Below are 23887 nucleotides of genomic sequence, written 5' to 3'. Positions count from 1 at the left end.
AGCAAAAAGACAACCAACAGAATGGGAGAAAATATTTGCAAAATATGCATGTGACAAAGGATTAAAATCCAGAATATCCAAGGAACTCAAACAGCTTAACAGCAAAAAAACAAGCAACCCAATTAAAAAATGGGTAAAGGAGATGAATAGGCATTTCTCAAAGGAAGATACAGAAATGGCCAACAGATGCATGAAAAAATGCTCAACATCAGTCAGCATTTGGGAAATGCAAATAAAAATTACTTTGAGATATCATCTCACTCCAGTTAGGATGGCTAATATCCAGACGAAGAATAACAAATGCTGACAAGGATGCAGAGAAAAGGGAACCCTCCCACACTGTTGGTGGGGCTGCAAAATGGTGCAATCCTTTATGGAAAATGGTATGGAGGTTCCTTGAACAATTATAGATAGATCTATCATATGACCCAGCTATTCCACTGCTGGGTGTATACCCAAAGGAATGGAAATCATCATGTAGAAGGGACACCTCTACTCCCATGTTTACTGCAATAGCAGCACTATTTGCAATAGCCAAGATTTGGAACCAGTATAAATGTCCATCATTGTATGAGTGGATAAAGAAAATGTGGTATATCTACACAATGGAATACTACTTTGCTGTAAAAAAGAATGAAATACTACCATTCACAACAACATAGATGGACTTAGAGAAAATTATATTAAGTGAAATAAGCCAAGCACAGAAATATAAATACCACATGTTTTCACTTATATGTGGGAGCTAATCAAAATAAATAAATAAATGGGGAGAAAAAAAAAAGACACAACAATCACAATAATTCCTTGAACTTGTTAATATAAGTGAATGGATATGTAGAAATATAAATACCACATGTTTTCACTTATATGTGGGAGCTAATCAAAATAAATAAATAAATGGGGAGGAAAAAAAAGACACAACAATCACAATAATTCCTTGAACTTGTTAATATAAGTGAATGGATATGATGTTGATTGGAGTTGGGGGAGAGGGAGAGGAGGAATTGGTAAAGGGACATGAAAATCAACTACACTGTATATTGATAAATTAATTTTTTTTAAAGTATAAAAAGAAGACTTTACATATTTCCAAGAAAAAGAAAAAGATATGACTGCTACTGTATCTGTCAATATTACCCTGCCCCAGCCTCTCCGACCAAGGCCCTTTCCTTCAGTCACTCAGATCTAGCTTAGACGGCCTCCTTGCTGTGCCTTGAACGTACCAGGCAGATTCCTGCCTCAGGCCCTATGCACTTACTCTATTACCTGCATGGAATGCTTTTCCATAGTCCTCAGCATGGTTCACTACTTCACCTCTCCTAGGTCTTTTCTTAAATGTGTCCCTGGCAAGCCTTCCCTGGCCTGTTACTCACACATGCCCAGCCCAACATCACCTACCCTGCCTCTCACTTTGTCTGTCTACATTGCACTCATCAACACCAAACAAAGTGCATATGCTATTAATTCATTGTGTTTACTGACTCTATCACCACACTATATAAATTACCAGACGGCAGGAATTTGTGCCTAGTTTCTTCCTTATTTTACACAAAGAGCCTAGAAGATTGGGAATTCAGTTAATATTTGTTGACTGAATGTTGATACCTGATTAGAAAATTAGTCTATATTAGACTGGGCAATATATGCTGGTTTCAACAAAGAATTTTACAGAATATCACATTATTCTCATAGTTGACATTTCTATACTTAACATCATCCTAGGTGATAAATTATTGAAAAGGGTGCATAGGAAAACAACTTGGAAAAATTTCTCAAATATGTGGCTTCAAAACAGAGAATTAGATAGTACGTTAGATGACAGAAATAAGATTGAGACTCATCTCAATATGTTGAAATGCGTTAAAACAAAATGAAATGAAGCTGATATAAATGTACGGTGTTAGAGTTAAAATTCTAAAACAAAATCTGTGGACAATGAAGTGTTTTGGTTTCCTCCTACTTCACTGGTCTCTCCTTATTCCTCTCCTTTGCTGATTTTTCCAAATCTTCTCACCACTCAACAACTGGAGCACCCAGAGTTCAGGACTCAGATCTTTACGCTTTCCTCCACAGTTGAGCTCCCTAAGTAATATAATTTAAGTGTCATCATATGCTGCAGACTTCCAAATATACAAGGGTACTTCAAAAATTTCATGGAAAAATTTGTATTATCTTTTGTTTCTATTTTCCCACAAACTCTGTGAAGTACCCTCGTATATCTCTACCTATGTACTTTCCTCTTACCTTGACCATACATACAGTTACTTTCTAAATATTTCCAATTCCATATCTGGAAACTCAAATTTAACATGTTGAAAACCAACTTAATAATTTCCCAACCTCACCCCATTCCTCCTGTAGTCTTCCCCATAACATTAAAGAGAAACTTATTCTACCAGGTGCTAAGACCAAAAAAGCTGGGAGTCATTACTGACTCTTCTCACATAACTATATTCAACCCATAAGCACAGCCCACCAGTGATTCTTTCCTACCACGCCCAGCTGCTGATTACAGTCCACTACTACAACCTACTGTTAGACATCATCCTCCCTACTGCTGCACTACTGCTGTGTCTCTGTTTCCACCCTCGCCTCCTTGTGTGTGCCCCCATTCAGAGTTAGAGGGATTCTGTTAAAATGTGAGTTACATCATGCCACTTGTCCACTCGATTTACCTGATGGCTCATAAATGTTTCCTGAATTTAATCCAGAGGCTATGCGGTCGGTTACAAGGCTGTAAACACCCCTTCTCCATTCCAACCTCATCTCTTGTCACTCTCCCCCTTACTCCCCTGCTGCAGTCACACTGGCCTATGTAGTTGTTGTCTCCTCTTTCTGGCTGATTCTCTAATTCTTTTCAGATCCCTGCTCAAATGTCAACATATGGAATTAACCTCTCCCGACCACTGCATATGTATAACCCACCCCTAATCCACCGTCACTCTCCATCCCCTTATTCTGCTTTATTCATCTATGTATTTATTACACTATTTATCACTGCCTGATATATATATATTTTAATAAAAACATATAAAAATATATACATATATATTTTAATTTTTTTTCAACTGTCTCCACCACTTCCTTCTATACTATGAGAACCAGAATACTGTCTTTGCTCACCACTGCATCCCCACCCAGCACCTTAGAACAATGCCTGGCACAAAAATGTTCAATAAATATTTTCAACCGCATGACAGGTAAGAAAAAAGAAGGGGAGGGAGGGAAGGAGAAAGGGGAAAAAAACGGGGAGAGGAACAGGGGAAGAAATTAAGACTTACAGATCTCACTTGACTTCATTAAAAAAAATAGCTTACAAAAAACTCAATAACCAGAAATGTCCTATAACTTCTTTAAAAAGCTAATTCTCCCTTTTCTTTGTATCTACAGATAACATAGTTTCAAAACCAAGACAGGTATATGTCCCACCTCATTTTGTTAGGGTTGAGACACAATTGGTCTGTAGTGTTTTGTTATGGCTGCCTTGTTTTTAAAACATATTTAATAACACATAGTTTGTCCAGATAATGTCAACCCAGATCCTAGGAAGGCATATGGAAGACAAAAGTTTAAAAAATAAGCTGTTTTACTAGAAAAGAACACAATCCCTGTTCAAAGAGCTTGCATATGAAGTAGGATGCATAAGCTTTTCTGAGTTACTACGAAAGTCAAAAGTAATACTAAACGGATAACAATGAACTGGAAGCTGTTTGTCTATAAGTGAGAAAGTACCTCAAAATAATTAGAACTGCCTGGGAGTGTAACAACCTACCTCAACAAAGCATGCTTTTTGACAGTGAATGTGTTGGAACAGAAGCCCTGTGGCCAGTCGCCATCTATCAAAAGGTCGCCCTAGATATTTACAAATCTTAATTTAAACAGTGGTATACTATTTCGTAAAGCAAATTCTAAGTATCAGTCAAATAAGCATTAATCAAGTCATGGGGTATATTCAGAAACAAACAAAATAAAACAAAAAAAACTTTAAAAGATCATGGCAAGTGATATCATTCTAGATTACCAGCTCATACATTTAGTATTTCTCGATTAGAAATGCACTTTCTCCAAATTTGACATAATGTAAGAGAATCTTATAATAGCAAAGAGAAATCTTTATGCATAGTTTCATCACTGTTTCTAATGGTCTTAAAGATAGTATGTGGTATTGTCAGTGGTACTGTCTGGACACATGGTGTCTCTCCTCTCTTCACCTGGAAATGAGACACCAGCAAAGTAAGAAGTATGTGCATAATTTGTTATCCAAATCCAAGAAACTTTGAAGCAACATTTTGCATAAGTGAAATACACAGAAATCTATTAAATAAAAAAGTCTGGTCTTTGTCTATATACAGTAAGAAGTATGTGCATAATGTTGTTATCCAAATCCAAGAAACCTTGAAGCAACATTTTTGCATAAGTGAAATACACAGAAATCTATTAAATAAAAAAGTCTGGTCTTTGTCTATATAATTATTCTCCCTAAATACAATGTGGATTGTATTTGAAGGAGTGAGAGGCAATAGCAAAATGAGTTATGAAACAATGATATAAAATCTTTATATTCTGCGACACTGGAGGCTAAGGGAGAGCATTCCACCAAAAAGGTGAAACAGAGTTAATATACTGACATAAGCAAGGTATTAGAGTACAATTCTAGTCTTTGCTGTCAAGAGAAGAGGATGCAAGGAAAACACATGTTTGGGTTGAAACCTCTTATTTGGGGTCTTCCTCCCACCTCCCTCAAAAAGAGCAAAGAAATAACAACAAAGTCTAAAATCGCTTCAAGGTCGTAAAGGTTAAATTGAGGGTAGGCATTTTCTATAAACTAAAGTTAGTTCGAGCTTAAAAAAATAAAAAGATTACTGATGAGTAAATAGCAGTTTTCTTCCTACTGGCCCTTGATTTAAAAACATGTGGTGCTACTTCAGAGATTTGAGATAAGAGGGTACTTGAAAAAGTTCATGGAAAGACTTGTCTGGTCTTTTAATTCTATTTTTTCATGAACTTCTCGAAATACTGTCGTAGCAGCTTTGTCACTATTAACACCCCAATATTTATGACCTCGCCCAAGTATACTTGTCAGAATTCCCTTTTACCCTTTTGTCAAACATCGGTTTTTAGCATTTTCTGCTGCTCCTAGCAGCTGCCAAAATTTTAGGCTGACCACTCCACCTCTTGATACATCTTGGAGCACCCAAATTTGGAAATTTTCTGTGTGCTGTGTAAGTATAAAATTAATAGTGAAGGCACCCAGTAAAACCCTGTACATCGGTTTTTAGCATTTTCTGCTGCTCCTAGGAGCTGCCAAAATTTTAGGCTGACCACTCCACCTCTTGATACATCTTGGAGCACCCAAATTTTGAAATTTTCTGTGTGCTGTGTAAGTATAAAATTAATAGTGAAGGCACCCAGTAAAACCCTGTGACTCACAGAAACCTTAAGAGTCTCTTAAGTTGCTATGGACAGAGGGAATTCTACCTAGTCCCCAGCCCCTATACCCCAGCCCTGGCCCTAATCATTTTATAGATTTCTTCCTTCAGATGATCAAATATAAAGAAATACATCTGCATATGTGATTTTATTAACAGTTCAGTTTATATCTTACAATAAAGAGTGATTTCTTACATAAGGTTGCATCAGGTACAATTCAAACTGATTGTTTTCAATATTTAGTTCACATTTAAGGTCTTTATATACAGGAAACAATTAAGGTACTTTTCTCATATGTAATTAATTGTTATTATGTAGTATTAAACACAGTATGCTAAATGCCTTCAGAACTCATCTCCCATAAGTTTTCAAGTTTGCTAAGTCTCTTAAGTTAACACTAAATATTTCTGTAGGATAGGAAAATAGTACATTTAATATTTCTAAAAGTGCTGAGCAATGTCATGCCTTCAATACATGAGTTGTCATCTTTTGCTTTCCCAAAAAGAAGGTGCGTGAACTCAAAGGCAGGGGTTAGACAGGTAACATAGATGAGTAAAGTTGGCTCAGTGGAGGATGGTGGGAAGTGGACAGCATATAATGCACCTGAAGGTGGCTTCTGCTACTGGGCCTTGGCAGATTGTGGCAAGGAGGGAATGCTATGTCAGTGTGGCCTTATCTTCTCGTTTTTCATGTGAAGCCGGAATCCAATCTTTATGTGCAGTCTCTCAATTTCTAAATGTTGGCAACTGATTCAGAAGGCCTCATAAGCATGTGCAGGCCAAACAACACACACTTGTTAGCTGTACTCAACCCTGAGGCCTCCAATTTGCAACCCCACTCTCTACGGACTTTATTCCATATTAATGAATGATACTTTGGTGAGGGCACTCAGTCTTTGCCATTATTTTTCTAATACTCAAACATGTTAGAGCACTGAAAAAATGTATAAAAGAATTTATTTCCTATATTTAGTAGTAGAAATTAAATTCACATTACTTACCCTGCTGACTTCCTTAGGAGCCGATTCATCTGGGGGACGGAGAAGGAAGGGGGAGAAACACAATTAGAAACTCTTTAGCAGGTTCTGAAATATACAACATGTCATTCGCTCTCAATAACTTCAAGTCTTTTTTGCAATGCTTCCTCTTAGAAAATCTAAAACTGATTTTAAAACACTATAAAGTTAAGAATATTCCCAACGCAAAGAGGTGAAAAATGTTTGAGGTGATGAATATACTAAATACCCTAATATGATCGTTGTTCACTGTACAAATGTCCGGCCAATTTAGAAAAAATACAAAAAGAAAAATATTTCAGAGACAGAAGTTGATTAGGTGTTAGCAGAACAGGCAGGAAGGAATATTGAGAAGTTATTTCTTAATGGGTACAGAGTCTACGTTTACGATGACAAAAAATTTTGGAAACAGGTAGAGGTGGTGGTCATACAGCACTATGAAAGTAATTAATTCCACTCAGTTTTACATTTAAAAACACTTAAAATGGTAACCCTTATGTTACAAATATTTTATACTACAATAAAAAAAGCAAAAAAAAAGTATAAAAATTTTATTTATTTATTTACTTATTTATTTGCAACTGACCAGTACAAGAATCACGCCCTGATAAATATAAAAAAAGAGTTAGAAGTATACATCAATTTCTGAGAAAACATGAAATATCCCCACCACCACAACCACCATTTTCCAGATTAACTTTTTAGAGTTTCTAAAATGGAAATGCCTGCAAATACAGCTACCCTGTGGTATATTCAACTACACGTACACTTGCATGATACAACCCACATGAATATCTCAAAGGACCATTAACATTTGCACCATGGTTTGAAGATTGAACCTGCAGTCACTACCTGTACAACTCTGCGCAAAGTACCCAACTTCTTTTGCCACCTCACAAGTCTGAAGTGAAATAACCTAACAATACAAACTGCTACTGAAAATGATTTTTTTTCCTGCAAAGACCTATTTCAAAGTAATAGAAAGGCAATAACACCCCTTTCCACTCTTGCAGTTCATGACTCCCTGCCACTCACACACAAATTCCAGGTTAAGAACTAGGACTTAGAATGTTGCCTTTCCTGTACATTTCCAGCATGCACTCATGATTGAATCGCTGGAATGACATTTCACACAGTTCAGCAATAAAACTCACTTTAAAATAAAAGGACAGGAGATCATGAGAAAGGAGGAAATTTCCATGGATACTAAATTTTGAATCACTCAGGAGCATCAAGTTTGCAACAAAAAGTTCTCAACAGAAGACACTACTTTTTATTCCGTGCAGGGTTCTGTAAACATTTGTTCAACAATATTTACTGAGGAATCACCGTGTGCCAGGCACTTCTCCCCATTTTCAAGGAGCTGCATTCTAGTGGGATGAATAAACAAAAAAGCAAATAAATAAAATAATTTCAGAAAAGTAATGTCTGCTTAGTAAATTTACTTTTTAATAAAAGAGACAGCATCTTCAATCCAAACATCATTTTAATAATTTTTAAAAGACTGAGCAAGAATAGCTCATAGGAAAAAACTCCCTAAGGGGATTTCATAGTAAGTATACTTTCACAGTATATACTCAATGGTGTATCTTTCATGGTAAGTACTGAATTTTCAACATTTTATAAATCTTTATACATGTGCATATTTATACTTTTCTTTTTGTAATCACATTTGATGTTTCTCTGATATGAGATAGGATTTCAGTAATGGATCCAAATTTACAACAAGAGCTGAAAGTAATTCTTTCGTAAAGTATTTCTTTTGTGTTGGCTGATGTGATAGCTTTCATGTAGCTACCAATTTGGTCAAAGTCCTGCGGCTGCTTGTATATTCTTTACTCTGCATTTAGCTTTGAGGTAGAGATCCCAGAAATAGAGGTGGGGAAAATTCCACTAAACCTCACATACTTTAGAATCAACAAGGAATTACTAAATTCCCCCACTATTTGACTCATAAAAACTATAGACAAAAGTAAACAACATTAAAGAAGTGTAAAACATGAGAAAAAAAATTAGAGTAAACAAGTTTAGTAAATTCCTGGAGATACAAAAAAGATCCATTTAAAATCAAGTATTAAAGAGCAAAAATGGATTTTGATTGATTCTTATAATATGTAAGTATATTTTTTACTTTTTGATTTTCTATTTACTTATTTTTATTGGAATGTATTTGATTGTACTTATCTGTAGAGTACAGCATTGAATACCAATACCTATGTGCAATTTGTGATGCTCAAATCAGAATAATTAGTATATTCAACATTATACAATGTCATCAATTTTCATGGCTCTTTACTAATTCTTCCCTACCCCTCCTCCCCTCTCTCTTTTCCTATCTCTGGTAACCTCAGTTTTGTTTTCTTCTTGTGAAAATATAGCCTATTATTGTGATTGTTGTATCTTTCTTTCTTTTTTAATTTATTTTGTTTTTTGTTGTTTTTCTTTTTTTTAGCTCCCACTTATAAGTGAGGACATACAGTATTTCTCATTCCATGCCTGGCTTATCTCACTTAACATAATTTTCCAGCAATTCCACTACACTCAAAGGAATGGAAATCATCATGTTGAAGAGACACCTGTACTCCCATGTTACTGCAGCTCTATTTACAATAGCCAAGAGTTGGAACCAACCAAAATGTGCATCGTCAGATGACTGGATAAAGAAAATGTAGTATATTTACACAATGGAATACTATGCTGACATAAAAAAGAATGAAATACTGCCATTCATGGCAATATGGATGAACTTAGAGAAAATTATGGTATTTTTTTATTTTCTAACATGTCTTCCTACTAAAAAAGGATTTGAAAAGGTTTACAATTAAAAATATAGACACAACATGATCCAAAATGCAGCTGCTAAAAATGATGAATGTTTATATTTATTTACATGAAAAGTTGCCCATGTTTGGTTAAGTTAAAAAGAATAAAAGTAAAACTATTATACGAGCCCACACTGCGTTAAAAAAAAAATGTATTTAATTTATACGTGTATGTTATACACATTTTACAAATTATATATATGTACAGACACAAATCTGTTTCAATTATAAATTACTTTTTCTGAAGTATACTATGCTATCTCTTAAGTCTGAAATAGAAAATATATCTTAATGTATATTTTTATATATAAATGTAAATGTGTGTGTTAATAGTATCTTTGCGTGGTGAGATTATATGATGTTCCCTTTTTTCCACTGCACATTTCTGAATTTTTACAATCCCTAACCCTAACCCCCCAAAACTGTAATTTAAACATGTGGGTCTTTTTCTCCACTTTTACAAGGTGGATACCAAAATACCACCTTGTACATTATCCTTGCTAGAAGGAAAAGTCAACTTTCAGTGCCTGTGAACAGGTAGAAATACCGAAGAACCACCATCCTTCCAGGAAGCCTAGTAGAGTTATTGCATCTACCTGCAGAATCCCATTGTGGTCACACAGAAAGAAGTTCCCTTGCTGTTCCTCCTGGAACGCCCCAAAGTGCAGCCTCCTAATACCTATACCTGCTCACTTGTTCTATGTGCTTCAGTGCTTGCCCCAGGTGGGTCAGGATTTGCAATGTGAGCATAGGAGGAGAACTCACTAATGCCCCCCTTGGTAGGTTCAGTCAGGACCAGGAGTAGAAATACTACATTGTGAGATTCCCTAAATAGAGAAGAAAGAGGATGCACATCACTGCTACATTTATAATCAGAAAAAATGCCATTTTAATATGACCAAGTAAAAGCAAAAACTATTAGCATAGAAAATACAAAGTCAACAGTAAAAAGAGAACAAAGGAAATTATATCTAAAAATCTATGACATAAGAGTTAAGGACAATACCATTTCTACTACCCAAAGTAAAGCAGAAAATTATGGGAGATGTGATTTTGATTATTTAATGTAAAATAAACTAGTGCATTATAAGAGATGTAATCTTTCCTTGGCCATGAGCTCTACAGGAATTTGACATGGAGGCTTTTACAGGAATGATACTGTGCTTGCCATTTGCTTTACACATATGAAGGTGTTTCAAAATTTGGTCTTTTTTATATATTGCTACTCAGGAAAAGCTTAAATCTAATGTTAAAACTATGCACCTCAAGTTCTATGATAAGCTCGTTAATATTACATGCAAAATAACAAAGAATAAAGTGAAATGGTTTGATTAATGTAATAAAGAAGAAATTCAGAATAAAAAGGGGAGGTGATCATTTAATGCCTACATTACAAATTAAGACTAAAAGCCACACTTTGCATTCCAAATTTTAAATTGTGATTTTCATATGACCTAACTACAAAATTCCAGAGAATGTGTTTTGAAAAATTTCTACTTTTTAAATTGATTCCCAATTTCCTTGAAGTTTAACATAAAGTTGTTTTTACTAAGTCTTCCATGGAAAAGTTTTCTGCTTTCGGTGCTCATTCCAAAGGATAAGAAAAGAAGTACGAGAAGTTACACATTGGTGCTATGTATGCAGAGAGAAGAAACACTGCCCAGGACATAGAGACCTTTATGATCATTAGAAAGATTTCACTGTGCCTCTTATCCTTCAAGACTGACCACCTCACTTTGCCTTTCAGGTTTTGTAGGTATTCTAGCACTCTTAAATGGATAACACCTACCTTTCTCATTATGAGAGCATGAAAATTAATAAACAAGCCATCTCTTCTATATATTTCTATCCCTTAGGAGTTGAAGCAGCCCCACCCAGCTTCCTCCAGCCACTGCTGGCATACTGGTTCAGTGGTGGAGCTTGTGTAAAGACAGCCATCTGTCATTTAACAATGATGTGATCTTAACAATCCAATCCACAAGTATTTATCAAACATCTAATATGTGCCAGATACTGAGTAAATGTCTCAGTTGGTCCAATCAAAGTGAAGAGAAGGACTAGAATTTCATGGCTTTAAGAGAAACACAGATAAGGAAGACTCTAGGCCTAGTTGGTGGTGGCAGCCATCCTGTAATCACGTGGGGTGTCAACCGGAAATTAACAATAACCCAGCAAGGAAGACAGAGGAGGGAGGGAGAGAGGGAAGGAACGATAGAGAGATTGAAAGAGATGGAGATGGAGATGGAAAGATAGAAATAAAGGGAGAGAGGGAGGAAGAGAGAGAAGGAGAGACGAAGGGAAATAGAAGAGAGAGAGCATTTGAGTCTTTGGGGACATTTCTGACCATATTAATCAGCCATCGTTGAAGCCTGTCTCACCTAGGGACTGATTAATATGTGAGACAGTTAATTTCCCTATTGACTTAGCCAAATTTACCTGGTAAAACTAAAAACACTCAAGAGAGCATAAAAAAGACGACAAAATGTTACTAGGATATTACTTTTATACCATTAAATTAATACAGTGTTATTTAAAGTATAATCTTCAGAAATTTCTCCCATTCCTACCAAATAATAAACAAGTTCCTTTGCTTAGGATTCCAGTCCTCGTGACCTAGTTCTGCTCTATTTACCCAACTGGAGCCTACAACACACAAGACTCCCTTCCTGCTTCAATACGACTGGTCTCACTAGATCCCCAAATATGTTTATATGTTTTGTTTACTCTAAACTCAAAATCTTCATACTTTCAAACCAATATTTACTGAGCACTTAACTAAGTGCCTGGCAGCATTCCTGGTGCTTAAATATCTTGGAGAACAACAACAACAAAAAGACAATAATCCTTATTTCCATGAAGCTTTATTCTAAAGGCAGGAAACTATCAACAAATGTGATAAATAACTAAATTTTATAGTAAGTTGGAAGTGGTACGTGCTTTTGGGGGTGAGGAAGACTAGAACAGGATAACTGAGATCAGAAGGCAATGGGGGGTGGATGTAGTATTTTAAAAGGTGGCTATAGTAGGCCTCCTCAAGAAATAAGCTAAAGAAAAAAAATAAAAGTAGCTACTTAGGGAAGAGTACTCCAAGCACAAGGATCAACTTGAGCAAAGACCCTGAGACCAGACAGGAGTGTGCAGGTTGTACTGTCACAGGTGATGGCCTCCTTCCTTCCTAACAGTAAGTCTTTGAAGACTCAGCTCAACTTCTAGTTTTTCCGTGAGGTCTTCTCAAGAACAACAAGCCCACTGATCTCTCTTTTCTCAGAAATTTTATACATTCTTTTTCTGTTAAGAAAGCACAGTACTACAGAAAGGTTTTGGGCCATAATCCCAAATGACCAAAATCCCTAAAGTCTAAAATCTCTAATGTCTAAAATCCCCAAAATCATAATCTTGAAAGGTCAAAATCCCAAATGTTGAAAACCTGGAAAAGGAGTCATGCAGAAGGGATTAGTGCATTTTATTTTTTATAATTTGCTATCCTATGCATTTCATCTTTACATCATTTCCAATACTGGAGGTAAAAACTGTGTGAAGACTTTTAGAAAGTTCTAATTCACTTTAGGCATTTTTTGCAAATTTGATTCCACAAAAGTTCATTATCACAACGTTGACTTTGTGTGTAAGCACTGTGCATGTACATAAAAACATTCAAACTTTCTCAAGAAATGAAAAGATGTCTTTTTGTACATCTGCATTTGCGAGAGAGAAAATTTCTCAAAATCTTATCTCTTTGGGCAACTGCATGTGCAGTGGAGACACATCGTAGTTTCTGGTCAATATCGCCAAAAGATTCGGCTGTCTGTCACAGTATTTCAGATGACCACAGTTATAAAGCTGGGTGCACACAATTATCAATATGAAATTACACAATAGTAATATGCATTTATACATTTCACTTTTTGACCTGTTTCTTTATTAATACAGTTCATCTGCTCATAACTGTTATACCCGTAATACTGTGGTTAATATACCTGAGTGTTTATGAATTCAAAAATATGTACATTATTATTGCCTATTTTATTGTATAAAGAGGTCTATAAAGTGTTCTGTTGTGTTTGTATGTTTCTCAAATAAACACCCTTTGAAAATGTAAACAATGTCTTCTAAAGAATTTTTTGATTTTTTTTTCCATAATTATATTTTCTACATTTTGATGTTTCAGGATTTTGGTTGGCATCACTATAGAAAATAAAGAAGATAAGTTTGGAGTCAGAACAGATCTCTTTTCAAATCTCAGCTTCCCTTACCAACCATATGTTGGTTTCCTGACCTTTACAACTTGCCTGCTTCATATTTATAAAATGAAATAATTTAAGATGATGTTAGGACTAAATGAGATAATGTATATAAAATTCTTGCACAGAGCAGGTTCTCAACAACTTGTAGTTTTGTTCTTCCTCATTCAACTAGGCATTAACTATATTTTGCCTTCAATTGTTAACTAGATACATATAAAGGACTTTACTTCTTAACTAAACATAAAGTTCTTGGTGACAAGAGACCACATCTAATATTTCTTTTACATTACATTCCAAAAATGATTCTGGAATGATTAAAATACATACATTAATGCTTTTGCATAGAGTTTTTTTCTTCAGCCAGCAACAGAGCGGCAAAATGCTAGATGACTTTTACTCTTGCCAGTCATTTAAAATCTTAATATAACTATTAAATTCAGTTCCCAAATCACTTTCTCCTCCCTTACTTTATGTTTTTTTAACATCAAAAGTCAGGCATTTATGGGAGAACATAAGTCAAGTAACCAAGAATCAAAGTGCCATGTTAATTAGTTTGTGCCAATAAAACCTCCAATTTGCACAGTTACTAATGAAGACACATTAAATAAACTATAATCACTAAATAATTGTAAAGTATAAAGAACTACTACTTGTGGTATTCTTGGTCAGAAATAAAAAGGTTGGGGGGGGGGGAATATATAGAAGTTCACGAGCCATATCATAAAACAGGAAAAACACAATCTTTTTTTTCTTTTCCCCTGAGGTATTTTAGTCAGCCCTCCCCAGATATGGGATCCCCACCTGTGGGTTCCTTATCCATGGATTCAACAAACTGAGGATGGAAAACATTTGGGGAAAAAAAAAGATAAATAGGATTATGTCAAACTAAAAAAGGTTTTGCACAGAAAAGAAAACAAACAACAGAGCGAAGAGACAACCTACAAAATGAGAGAATATACAGTCAGCCCTCTGTATCCATGAGTTCTGTACTGATAGAATTCAGCCAACCATGGATCAAAATTACTCAGAAAAAAATTACATTTATATTAATTATGTATACGTTTTTTTCCTCTTCATTATTAGCTAAACAATATAGTATAACAACTATTTACATAGCATTTACATTGTATTAGGTATTATAAGTAATCTAGAGATGATTTAAAGTATACAAGAGGATATGCATATGCAAATACTACACAATTTTATGTTAGAGACTTGAGCATCGTGAATTTTGGTATCCACAGGAGGTCCCAGAATCATACTCCCGTAGATACTGAGGGATGACTGTATAATGATTTTCAATAACTTGTAGAATCACATTTTCTCACACATAATGCTGTAGTCTAAGTTTTTATACTTAATACTATATGAACAGAATGAAACCATTCCTAGTAAAATTTAGTCCATGAAGCTTTCCAATTCCATAAGTGAAAAGTGATTGCTTTAAAAGGTATAGTGTGAACTGCAGGTGTTCTTCTTTATATAGAATATAACAATTTTTAAACTGCCTTCCTTAGTTTATTTTTACAGACATAAGAAATATGAATATGATAGAATAAGTACTATTTACATAAGTACTTACATGATACAGTTTTCTCTAATAGCAAAGAGAAAATATTACATATAGTTTAGATTTCACTTGTCGAGAGCACAGAAGCAAATTCAGGAAAGGCATCATGACAAAATCACTTAATATGCTATTCCTCCCATAGATTACATCACAGAACTTAGTTATCTCTAAATGACCTAAGACTGTACGGATTTTGTAATGTGATCTCCATATGCCCTAACCATTTTCTGCACAGAATCATGCTCATGAGCAAATTAACCTTAAGGTTCACCATTAGAAATCTGAAGGAAATCTATCATCGACAGGCTAATACACATAATTGTTTTGATATATTTATTCAGTGTATTAATTAATACTTTAAAAGCTATGGAAATATATAAACACTTTTATGATTCTGAAAAACGCCAAGTAATTAAGTGTAAACTCTATTGACCTTTGGAGTATTATTCACTGTCTGAACATGGGAAATTCTACATTCAATATCTCTCAAAATCCATAGATTTGAATGGCTATTTTAAACAGCTAAAAAGTTTTAGAATTGTAAATAAAAAAAATATTGAGCCTTCCTAAAACACTTACAACATTTTGTGTCTTTTTAAAAACAACTTTATTAAGTTGCTTCCATGTTGAGCATGTGGGAAAATGAGAAGCCCAAAGTTTTCCCATTACATTTATAAAAATTTAATAACAGAGTAAGAGCTAAGCATCAAAGTGTATATGATCTGGGAGCTTTGTGAGGCTGGAAAAAAAAGAAAAACACCCCAGAATGTATGGCTCACCTCCAGATTCCAGAATTTCTCTGGAGAATACATGATTCCATGAAATTTGGTTATCACACACTACTATATCAGCAGAGATCATAATTAGAAATTGATAATAGTAGAAGATCCTGGCATTAAATAGAATATAGATATTAAGGGCCGAGCCCGTGGCACACTCGGGAGAGTGCGGCGCTGGGAGTGCAGCTGCGCTCCCGCCATGGGTTCGGATCCTATATAGTGATGACCGGTGCGCTCACAGCGCTCACTGGCTGAGTGCGGTGCGGCCGGTCTCAAAAAAGACCAAAAAAAAAAAAGAATATAGATATTAAGAACTCAGAGGAAGGCTGAAATTTTGCTAACCCAATTATCTCATTTTGAATAACAATAATAACACTAAATAAGTTGTAAATGTGCTGCAAATGTTCCTAGCTGACTGCAAATCTTTTACTTTTGAATATGCAAATTTTTATTTACATATATTTTATTACTAGTGAGTCTGTTATTGCCCTAATTCTACTAACTTCATTTGTACGTCTTTGAACTTCTACACTAAAACTGTTCAAAGGAAAAATTAAAGCTTCATTATGCCTCTATGAAGTTTCATGCTTGCTCCACTTATCTGACATGATGTCAAATGTGCAGTAGATGGAGAAGGTTCAGAGTATTGGCTCTCTTTCTATTTTCTGTGTACACTGAAAAGAGACCAGAGTACTTCATAAAAACATTCTCGACATCTTCAGAAAGGTGCAGACTGTGAGTGGTTCTCTTTCTGCTTCAGACTCTGATAAGGCAGACTGAAGAAAGCCTAGTGGGGAGAGTTTGCTCAGGCCAGCAGGAGCAAGGGGAGCACTAGCAGGGGAGATGACAATCCACCCCATAGGAGTGAGGGGTGACCCTGCCTCAGTTAAAAGTACACTTTCATCAGAGAATCATTTCAGTTTCTAGGAAGGCACCCTGCCTAACTACAAAATACATACACTTTCATTGGACATATGTTTTTTGGGGGTTTTTTTGTGACCGGTAAGGGGATCGTAACCCTTGGCTTGGTGTCACCCGCACACTGGCCATCCCTATATAGGATCCGAACCTGTGGCCTTGGCGCTCCCAGCGCCACACTCTCCCGAGTGAGCCACGGGTTTGGCCGTGGACATATGTTTTCATTATTATTGATACAACCCACACAAATAAAACAAAGAAATCTAGCAAATGCTTAGTGTTTTTAGGACAAATACTAATTAATAAATACTAAAACAAGCAAACAAAAAATTGTCCACAATTTTCAGCATACTGGCTCTTTCTTGTTATCACAATTTTAATTCTTCAGTATTTCTGGTATTGTTTAAGTAATGACTAGTAAGTAATTCTGTATTAAGACTTTTCAGTTAATTTAAAATTAACAGCAGCTTATAGCAATGTATCATCAAACGCTTATTTTCCTTCACCTAAAGTTGCATACGGGTGACAAAACTTTACATTTTTTATAAAAGGCAATTTTATTTATGTTCTGAGAAAAAGCTAATTAGATATACTATTAAAAACAACATTCCAGTTTTACCCATGAAGGATCAACTGCTACAGAATTGCCTTCCATTCATAAACAACTTTAGAAAACCAGATAAAATACACGAAATGAAAGTTTTTAGACATTGGACACCAGGCAACATAAGACTGTGATCCCAGAGATAAAACATTTGGGGGGGAAAAAAGTCATTCAGGGTAAAAATCTCACAGCAAACTAAAAATTTAAGGGTATTTCCTTAACTTGATAAGGAATATCTGTGAAAAACCTACAGGTACCATCATACAAAATGGTGAAAGATTAAATGCTTTCCCACTAAGGGAACAAGGCAAGAACATCTGCTCTCACCACTCCTATTTGATAAAATCTTAAAAAAAAAAAGAAAGTATGCATATGTATTTATATACATATATGAATTATATATTTTATATTATATATAATATAAATTGGAAAGAAAAAATAACTCTTTATTCACAGATGACATGATCATCTAGGTAAAAAGTCCTACGGAATCTACAAAACACTATTAAAATGAGAAAGTGAGTTTAGGAAGGTTACAGATAGAAGGTCAGAGAGATTCAAGTCCTAAATAAATAGAGAAATGAACCCTATTTAAGGATCACAATAGTTGTCAATTTTCCCCAAATTGATCTAAAGAGTCAATGCAGGCCATGCAAAATCTCTGCAAGCTTTTTGTATAACTTGACAAGCCATTTGTAAAATTTATATGGTAAATTTAAATGACCCAGAAAAGCCAAGTCAATTTTTAAAAGTAAGAAAGTTATATAAGTTACACTACATTCTAAGATTTCCTATCAAGCTACATTAATCAAAACTGTGTGGTACCAACATAACAAGAGACATGCAAATCAATGAACCAAAATAGAATCTGTAAATAGACATTCGCAGGTATGTGATTTTAGGCAAAGATAACAAAGTAATTCACTGAAGAAAGGACAATCTTTTTCAACAAATGGTACTGGAAGAAATGGATGTTTATATATTTAAAATCAAACCTCAACCGTCACCTCATACCAGAGACAAAAATTAACATGAATCACATACTACGCATATGAGCGAAAACTATAAAACTTCATAAGATAGGAGAAAATCATGAGTTAGGCAAAGATTTCTTAGAGTAAACACAAAAAATACAAACCATAAAAAAAAGTTGATAACATATGAGCGAAAACTATAAAACTTCATAAGATAGGAGAAAATCAGGAGTTAGGCAAAGATTTCTTAGAGTAAACACAAAAAATACAAACCATAAAAAAAAGTTGATAAAACAGACTTTATCAATATTAAACACTTTGGCTCTTCAAGAGACCATGTTAAGAAAATAAAAGCCACAGACTGGGAGAAAGTATTTTTAAAATATATATCTGGTAAAAGACTTACACCAAAAATATATAAAGTACACTTATAACTCAATATTAAGATGACAAATATCCCAATTTATAAGTGGGCAAAAGATTTGAATAGATGCCTCACAAATGAAGACTTAGAAACAGCAAATAAACTCATGAAAAAAAATTATGTTTAACATTTTTATCCATTAGGGAAATACAAATTTTAACAATAATGAGGTATCACCACATGCCCATTATAATGAATGAAAATAAAAGAAAAGAATGTGAAGCAACAAAAACTTTACACACTGCTAAACGAGTGGTATATCCAAATAATGGAATATATACACAGCAACATAAGTGAATCTCAAAAGCATCATGCTAAGTGAGAGAAAGCAGACATAATCAACTACATACTGTATGGGATTCCATTTGTGACAAAAGGCAGATCACAGGTTATCGGGAACTAGAGGTGGGTGAGGGAGGTGAGATTAACTGCAGAGAAGTGCATGGGAACTTTCTGAGATAACAGAAATGCTGATTGGGGTGGTGGTTACGTAAAAGCACACATGCATCAAAACTCACTGAACCATATACTTAAAATTGGACAGATTCACTGTATATAAATTAATACAGTTGATTAAACAAAAAGTATGTCTTCTCCGTAGGCTTTAACTCAGTGTGAAGCAAGCCTGGATTTATTCACTCCATTCTTGGCTTGTGATTCCTTTCATCTTGTCTAGGGTGTCCTCCTGAACCCACGCTTCAGCCCTGGCTGGGGGCAGCAGTGAGGGAGATGTTGACGCTGCCTTCATCCCCTCCATTCTTCTCACTGTCACCCACAACCTTAACGTCATTCCTCCACATTTACAAAGAACCTTGCAACATGACTCCTATTACTCCTTTTCTTCAAAACTGCCTCAAATCATTCTGCACAACTTCAACATCCACATGAAACAAGAAGAAAGAGTTAGAAAGAAGCCATCAAAGACTGGAACTCCAGAAATGCTGACTGGGGTGGTGGTTACATGAAAGCTATTTTGCAAAGTGGAACAACCACTTTGGAAAATAGTTTGGCTCTTTCTGAGATCCTAATCCTAGGCATCCACCTAAAACTAAGCATCCAAAAAACCAAGAGTCCAAACGAGGCTAAGATAATGTAAAAAAACAGGTTTTAAAACATAAGTAACTGAGAGAACTTTAATTGATAAAATTAAAGTGTTTTCTACTATCAGCGGAAAATGTAACACAAGAGCAGGATAAGATTGGATAAACAAAATAAAATTATATAATCTTCTGCATATCCAAGTCAATCTTGCTATGCTATTTCCACAAATAACCTTAAAATGCCATCATGAAATTCATTATTCTTTAGCATCTGTCAATAATAATAAATCATAAAAGTGAATTAAACATTTACTTGCAGAAAAGGCTATTCAGTTAAAAAGCACTCCTACTCGTGCTTCTCTGGAAATCTATAAAAGAACAGATGACAGGAAATAACTCTAGGTTCCTACCAAGTAGACATAGGTAGAACAATTATAACCTACAGAGATATTATTTTTTAGAATATCATTTTGGAAAACTTGAGGAGATAACAACTAAACAGAGATAAGAGGTCACATTCGTAAGTTAAAATGCATTAGAAATCAATATACAATGTCTCTCTATAAAAAATTAACCACATATAGCAATAGCACTAAATATGTAGAATTATTTAAAAATAAATTACAGCATCATTCATCTTAGATAAATGATTGAGTTTCTTCATCACCAGTAAGATCCTGGGCCAATAACCTTGAGGTCTCTAAACCAACTGGCTACAGTTCTCCAGCATGGTTGTAGCCATGTCAACATCTTCTTGGAGCTTCAACTCAATGTCCTTAGAGACTCTCTCGTCACTTGTTATCAGAAGATCTAGTTTTTGGTACTGAATATTGTGATTTAAAACTTGGAACTAATATCAGTAGTTTTCAAACTTTTTCTAACAGGACAGGTTTTCATTTCTAAGTAAATCTTATATGGAAAATCAATGTTAACTGGATTAAAGAAATATGGTGGCAGATATCATAACTGTGTCAATATCAATTCCAATTTCCTTTGAGACCTCCTTCCTTCTCTGCACAGACTGGAAAGCTAAGAACTACATTTTCAGATTTCCTTGAACCTAATCAGATGTACTACATGAGACAGAACTCAGAACTGAGTTAAGAGGGAAGGAAGGCAGGGCCCTAGGTTCCCATTTTTCTGGGGAACATCAATGCAGAGACAGTGTGGCTCTACAGCCACCAGATTCCTGACCCGGCTTCCAGTAGCCAAGGGCTTTACTGGTCACAACCAAGGAGTGAAATTCTGGGTCTCGCCAGTTTTTCTTGGTACCTCCACCTACAGTTGACCCCTCTAGTCCTTCTGATGATTTTGTAAATTGCCTAACCATGTTTCTTTCTATTTAAACAAACTTACCTCGGTTTCTATTATCTATACCAAAGTTCTAACTAATATGTCTTTTATTAGTAAAAATTTACTGTAAATGTTAGAAATGATAAAATATCTTATTATAAAGTGAAAAATGAGAACAAAGAAACTGCTCTGATTAACAAAAACAGTTTAAACTGAACATTATGGAGGACATCTGTAGCCTTATGTCAGTCCTGAAATCAGATTTATTTCTGGATTTTTTCTTTTTTCTTCAGAGACTGATTCACATAGATAACAAGATAAAAAAGGTAAAATATTGCTATGGGAGTTTTGTTGTTTGTTTGCTTATTTTATAGATTGCCTTACAAATTCAAAAGACACTTGCTTAAAATGATCCATAAGCTTAAAAAAATGTATTTACAAATTTTTTCTTTCAATGTTGAATCAATAAATATATAACAACTACTCACATTTCTTATAACAAGAAACACCCAAACACACAATAAGCAAACTATTGTATACTTTCTTGTGATTAAATATGCACTGATCCAACTTTTTTCAAAAAAGATGAGAGCAGAGCAAAACAGCACAAAAACCACTATATCTGTGATTTACTTCCTGTTACTTTCTTTTTGTTTTATGCCACAATTAAAAAGAAAAAAGGAATATTCTAAATCATAGGTCTGAGAATGATCTATAAGATGAAATGTATCCAAATAAAATAAGCAGAGAGGGTTCAGGTATGAGCTAGTTGGCCTAGAAAATCATATTTTAAATTCAATTTCAGGTTCATAAGAAGATTTCCATAAATTCTTGGCACATAAGCTTCAACTCCCCAAACATTTCCCTTGGATTTGAAATTTTAGCATTTTATATCTTTCATTTCTTATTGTATATACTTAAATGTGCTTCTATTTAAGTTTTAAAGTAATGTTCATTAGAATTTCCCATTATACAGAAGTATCAACAGTGAGGTCTATGCCCATGAGTACTGTATAAAAAATTACAACATCCTCTCCCCATGCTTCTCACCTGTCCCTTACCCTGGCTTTTGTTTTTTGCCTAATTCTGGCAGCCTCAAACATAATATATAATATATTAATTTATTATCTTATTGTCCTTCTTTCCCCACCCACACTACAAGGAAAGTTCAAAGAGAGTAAAGATGTGTCTCATTTGTAAATTTCTGTATCTTTAGTGCCTAGAACTGTGTTGAATACAAAGCAGGCAACTTGGTAAATACCTGTTGAATGATAAGATACATAACTAGTTGATTACAAGATACATTAAATAATTTTGGTTATGGGTAGAAAATAGGGTAAGTAAATTTATTATGTTGATTACTAATATTTCTTCAATGCCTACTAAATTCTCATCCTGAAAATATTAAAAGATGCATCTTCCCTCAATGAATTGAATTGCTTTAGTTTAAAAATTTTATATCCACCACAGAACCAAAAGTACAGGATAAGTAAAATCAATTTGCTTTATAATAAACTGAAGCCACTATCATATTAAATAGAACATTTAACAACCCTCTGATATAGGCAAAGAATTCATCCATACTGTGACTTTATGTATTCTTCTAATTAACTAAAAATATTTTCATAAAGTGCTGATAAAATAAAAATCAATTAAAAATTAGTAAACAACTCAAATGAACACTTCAAAATACAAAACCACACAACTATACATTTGAGAAAGTTCAGTGCTACAGAAATGGGAGCCAGATGTCTATACGTGAATAAATAACCTGGAAGCTTGAAGCCAAAATGGCACCTGATATTATGAATACAATAAGCTGCTTATCAACACTCTAGAAAGAAAATAAAATGTTCACTAACATTACAGGAGTAAAAAGTGACAAAGTGTTTTTGGTAGGTAATTTTATTTAAATACTGAGAATAAAATATTAAATCCGTGTATTTGTAGGCAAGCCAAATATAGATAAGAGAACATCTCCCCAAGATTTACAAGGAAATTAAAAGATTTTATTTCATGTTAGATTATTAATCTTTTTGTTCCATTGCTATCGCCCAGGAGTGAATAAAAAGGATTAGCAGCACGATCATTTCTATTAAATATTATAGTCATCTTTAATCATTAAATCCTTAGGCAAATAAGGACTTAATAGGCATACATTATTTGTATATCTATAAGATTGTGATAAGTATACTGTTTATATCTGAGGAAATCAAATCACAATAATACTTTCAGTCATGCACACAACTGTAAAATGTAAACTTCTGTTACTTCGTTTTTACTAAATAAATAATAGGTGTAAAGGATAGAAAAACTAGAAAATATAATAAAAACAAAATCTAAATCACTCAATACATAAATCAGTTAAACATCATTAAAATTTTAAGTATCCTCAGTATTTTTCTACACCTAAATATGTATGTAAATATAATTCATACATCATAAAATACTGTCATTCTATATAAACTATTTATATAAACTATTTTTAATTTGCTTTTTTAGACTAGAAATATTTCATTAACATCTTTATATGCAAGTAAATATAGGTATAACAAATCATTTTATGATTATGATACATAGCTATGCTACACTGCATATGTATGTCACATTGTATGCACTTCACACAATAGAATACTATATAGTATTCCACTGGCCAAATTATCCTATTTAATTTAACTAATCATACACACACACAGAGAAATGTTTCCAGTGTCACACACAATGCTAAAAGAAACATTTTCATGTGCACACCTGTATGAATATATGTGTAC

The 23887-nt window shown here is 34.3% G+C and overlaps 1 protein-coding gene across 1 annotated transcript in view; it reads right to left on the bottom strand.

Moving 5' to 3' along the window:
* The window catches only part of LOC103603729 (cAMP and cAMP-inhibited cGMP 3',5'-cyclic phosphodiesterase 10A-like), a 93301-nt gene that overhangs the window by 44148 nt on the left and 25266 nt on the right, over positions 1–23887 (bottom strand). Inside the window, exon 2 of the mRNA XM_008588306.1 lies at positions 6434–6462. The gene's annotated coding sequence lies outside the window, so the exon portion shown is untranslated. The remainder of the gene's footprint in view (positions 1–6433; positions 6463–23887) is intronic.

Source organism: Galeopterus variegatus, unplaced genomic scaffold (assembly GCF_000696425.1).
Source record: "Galeopterus variegatus unplaced genomic scaffold, G_variegatus-3.0.2 Scaffold4766, whole genome shotgun sequence".
Classification (NCBI taxonomy): domain Eukaryota; kingdom Metazoa; phylum Chordata; class Mammalia; order Dermoptera; family Cynocephalidae; genus Galeopterus; species Galeopterus variegatus.
Note: the sequence above shows the minus strand (reverse complement) of the source record. Positions and strands in the feature narration are given on the sequence as shown.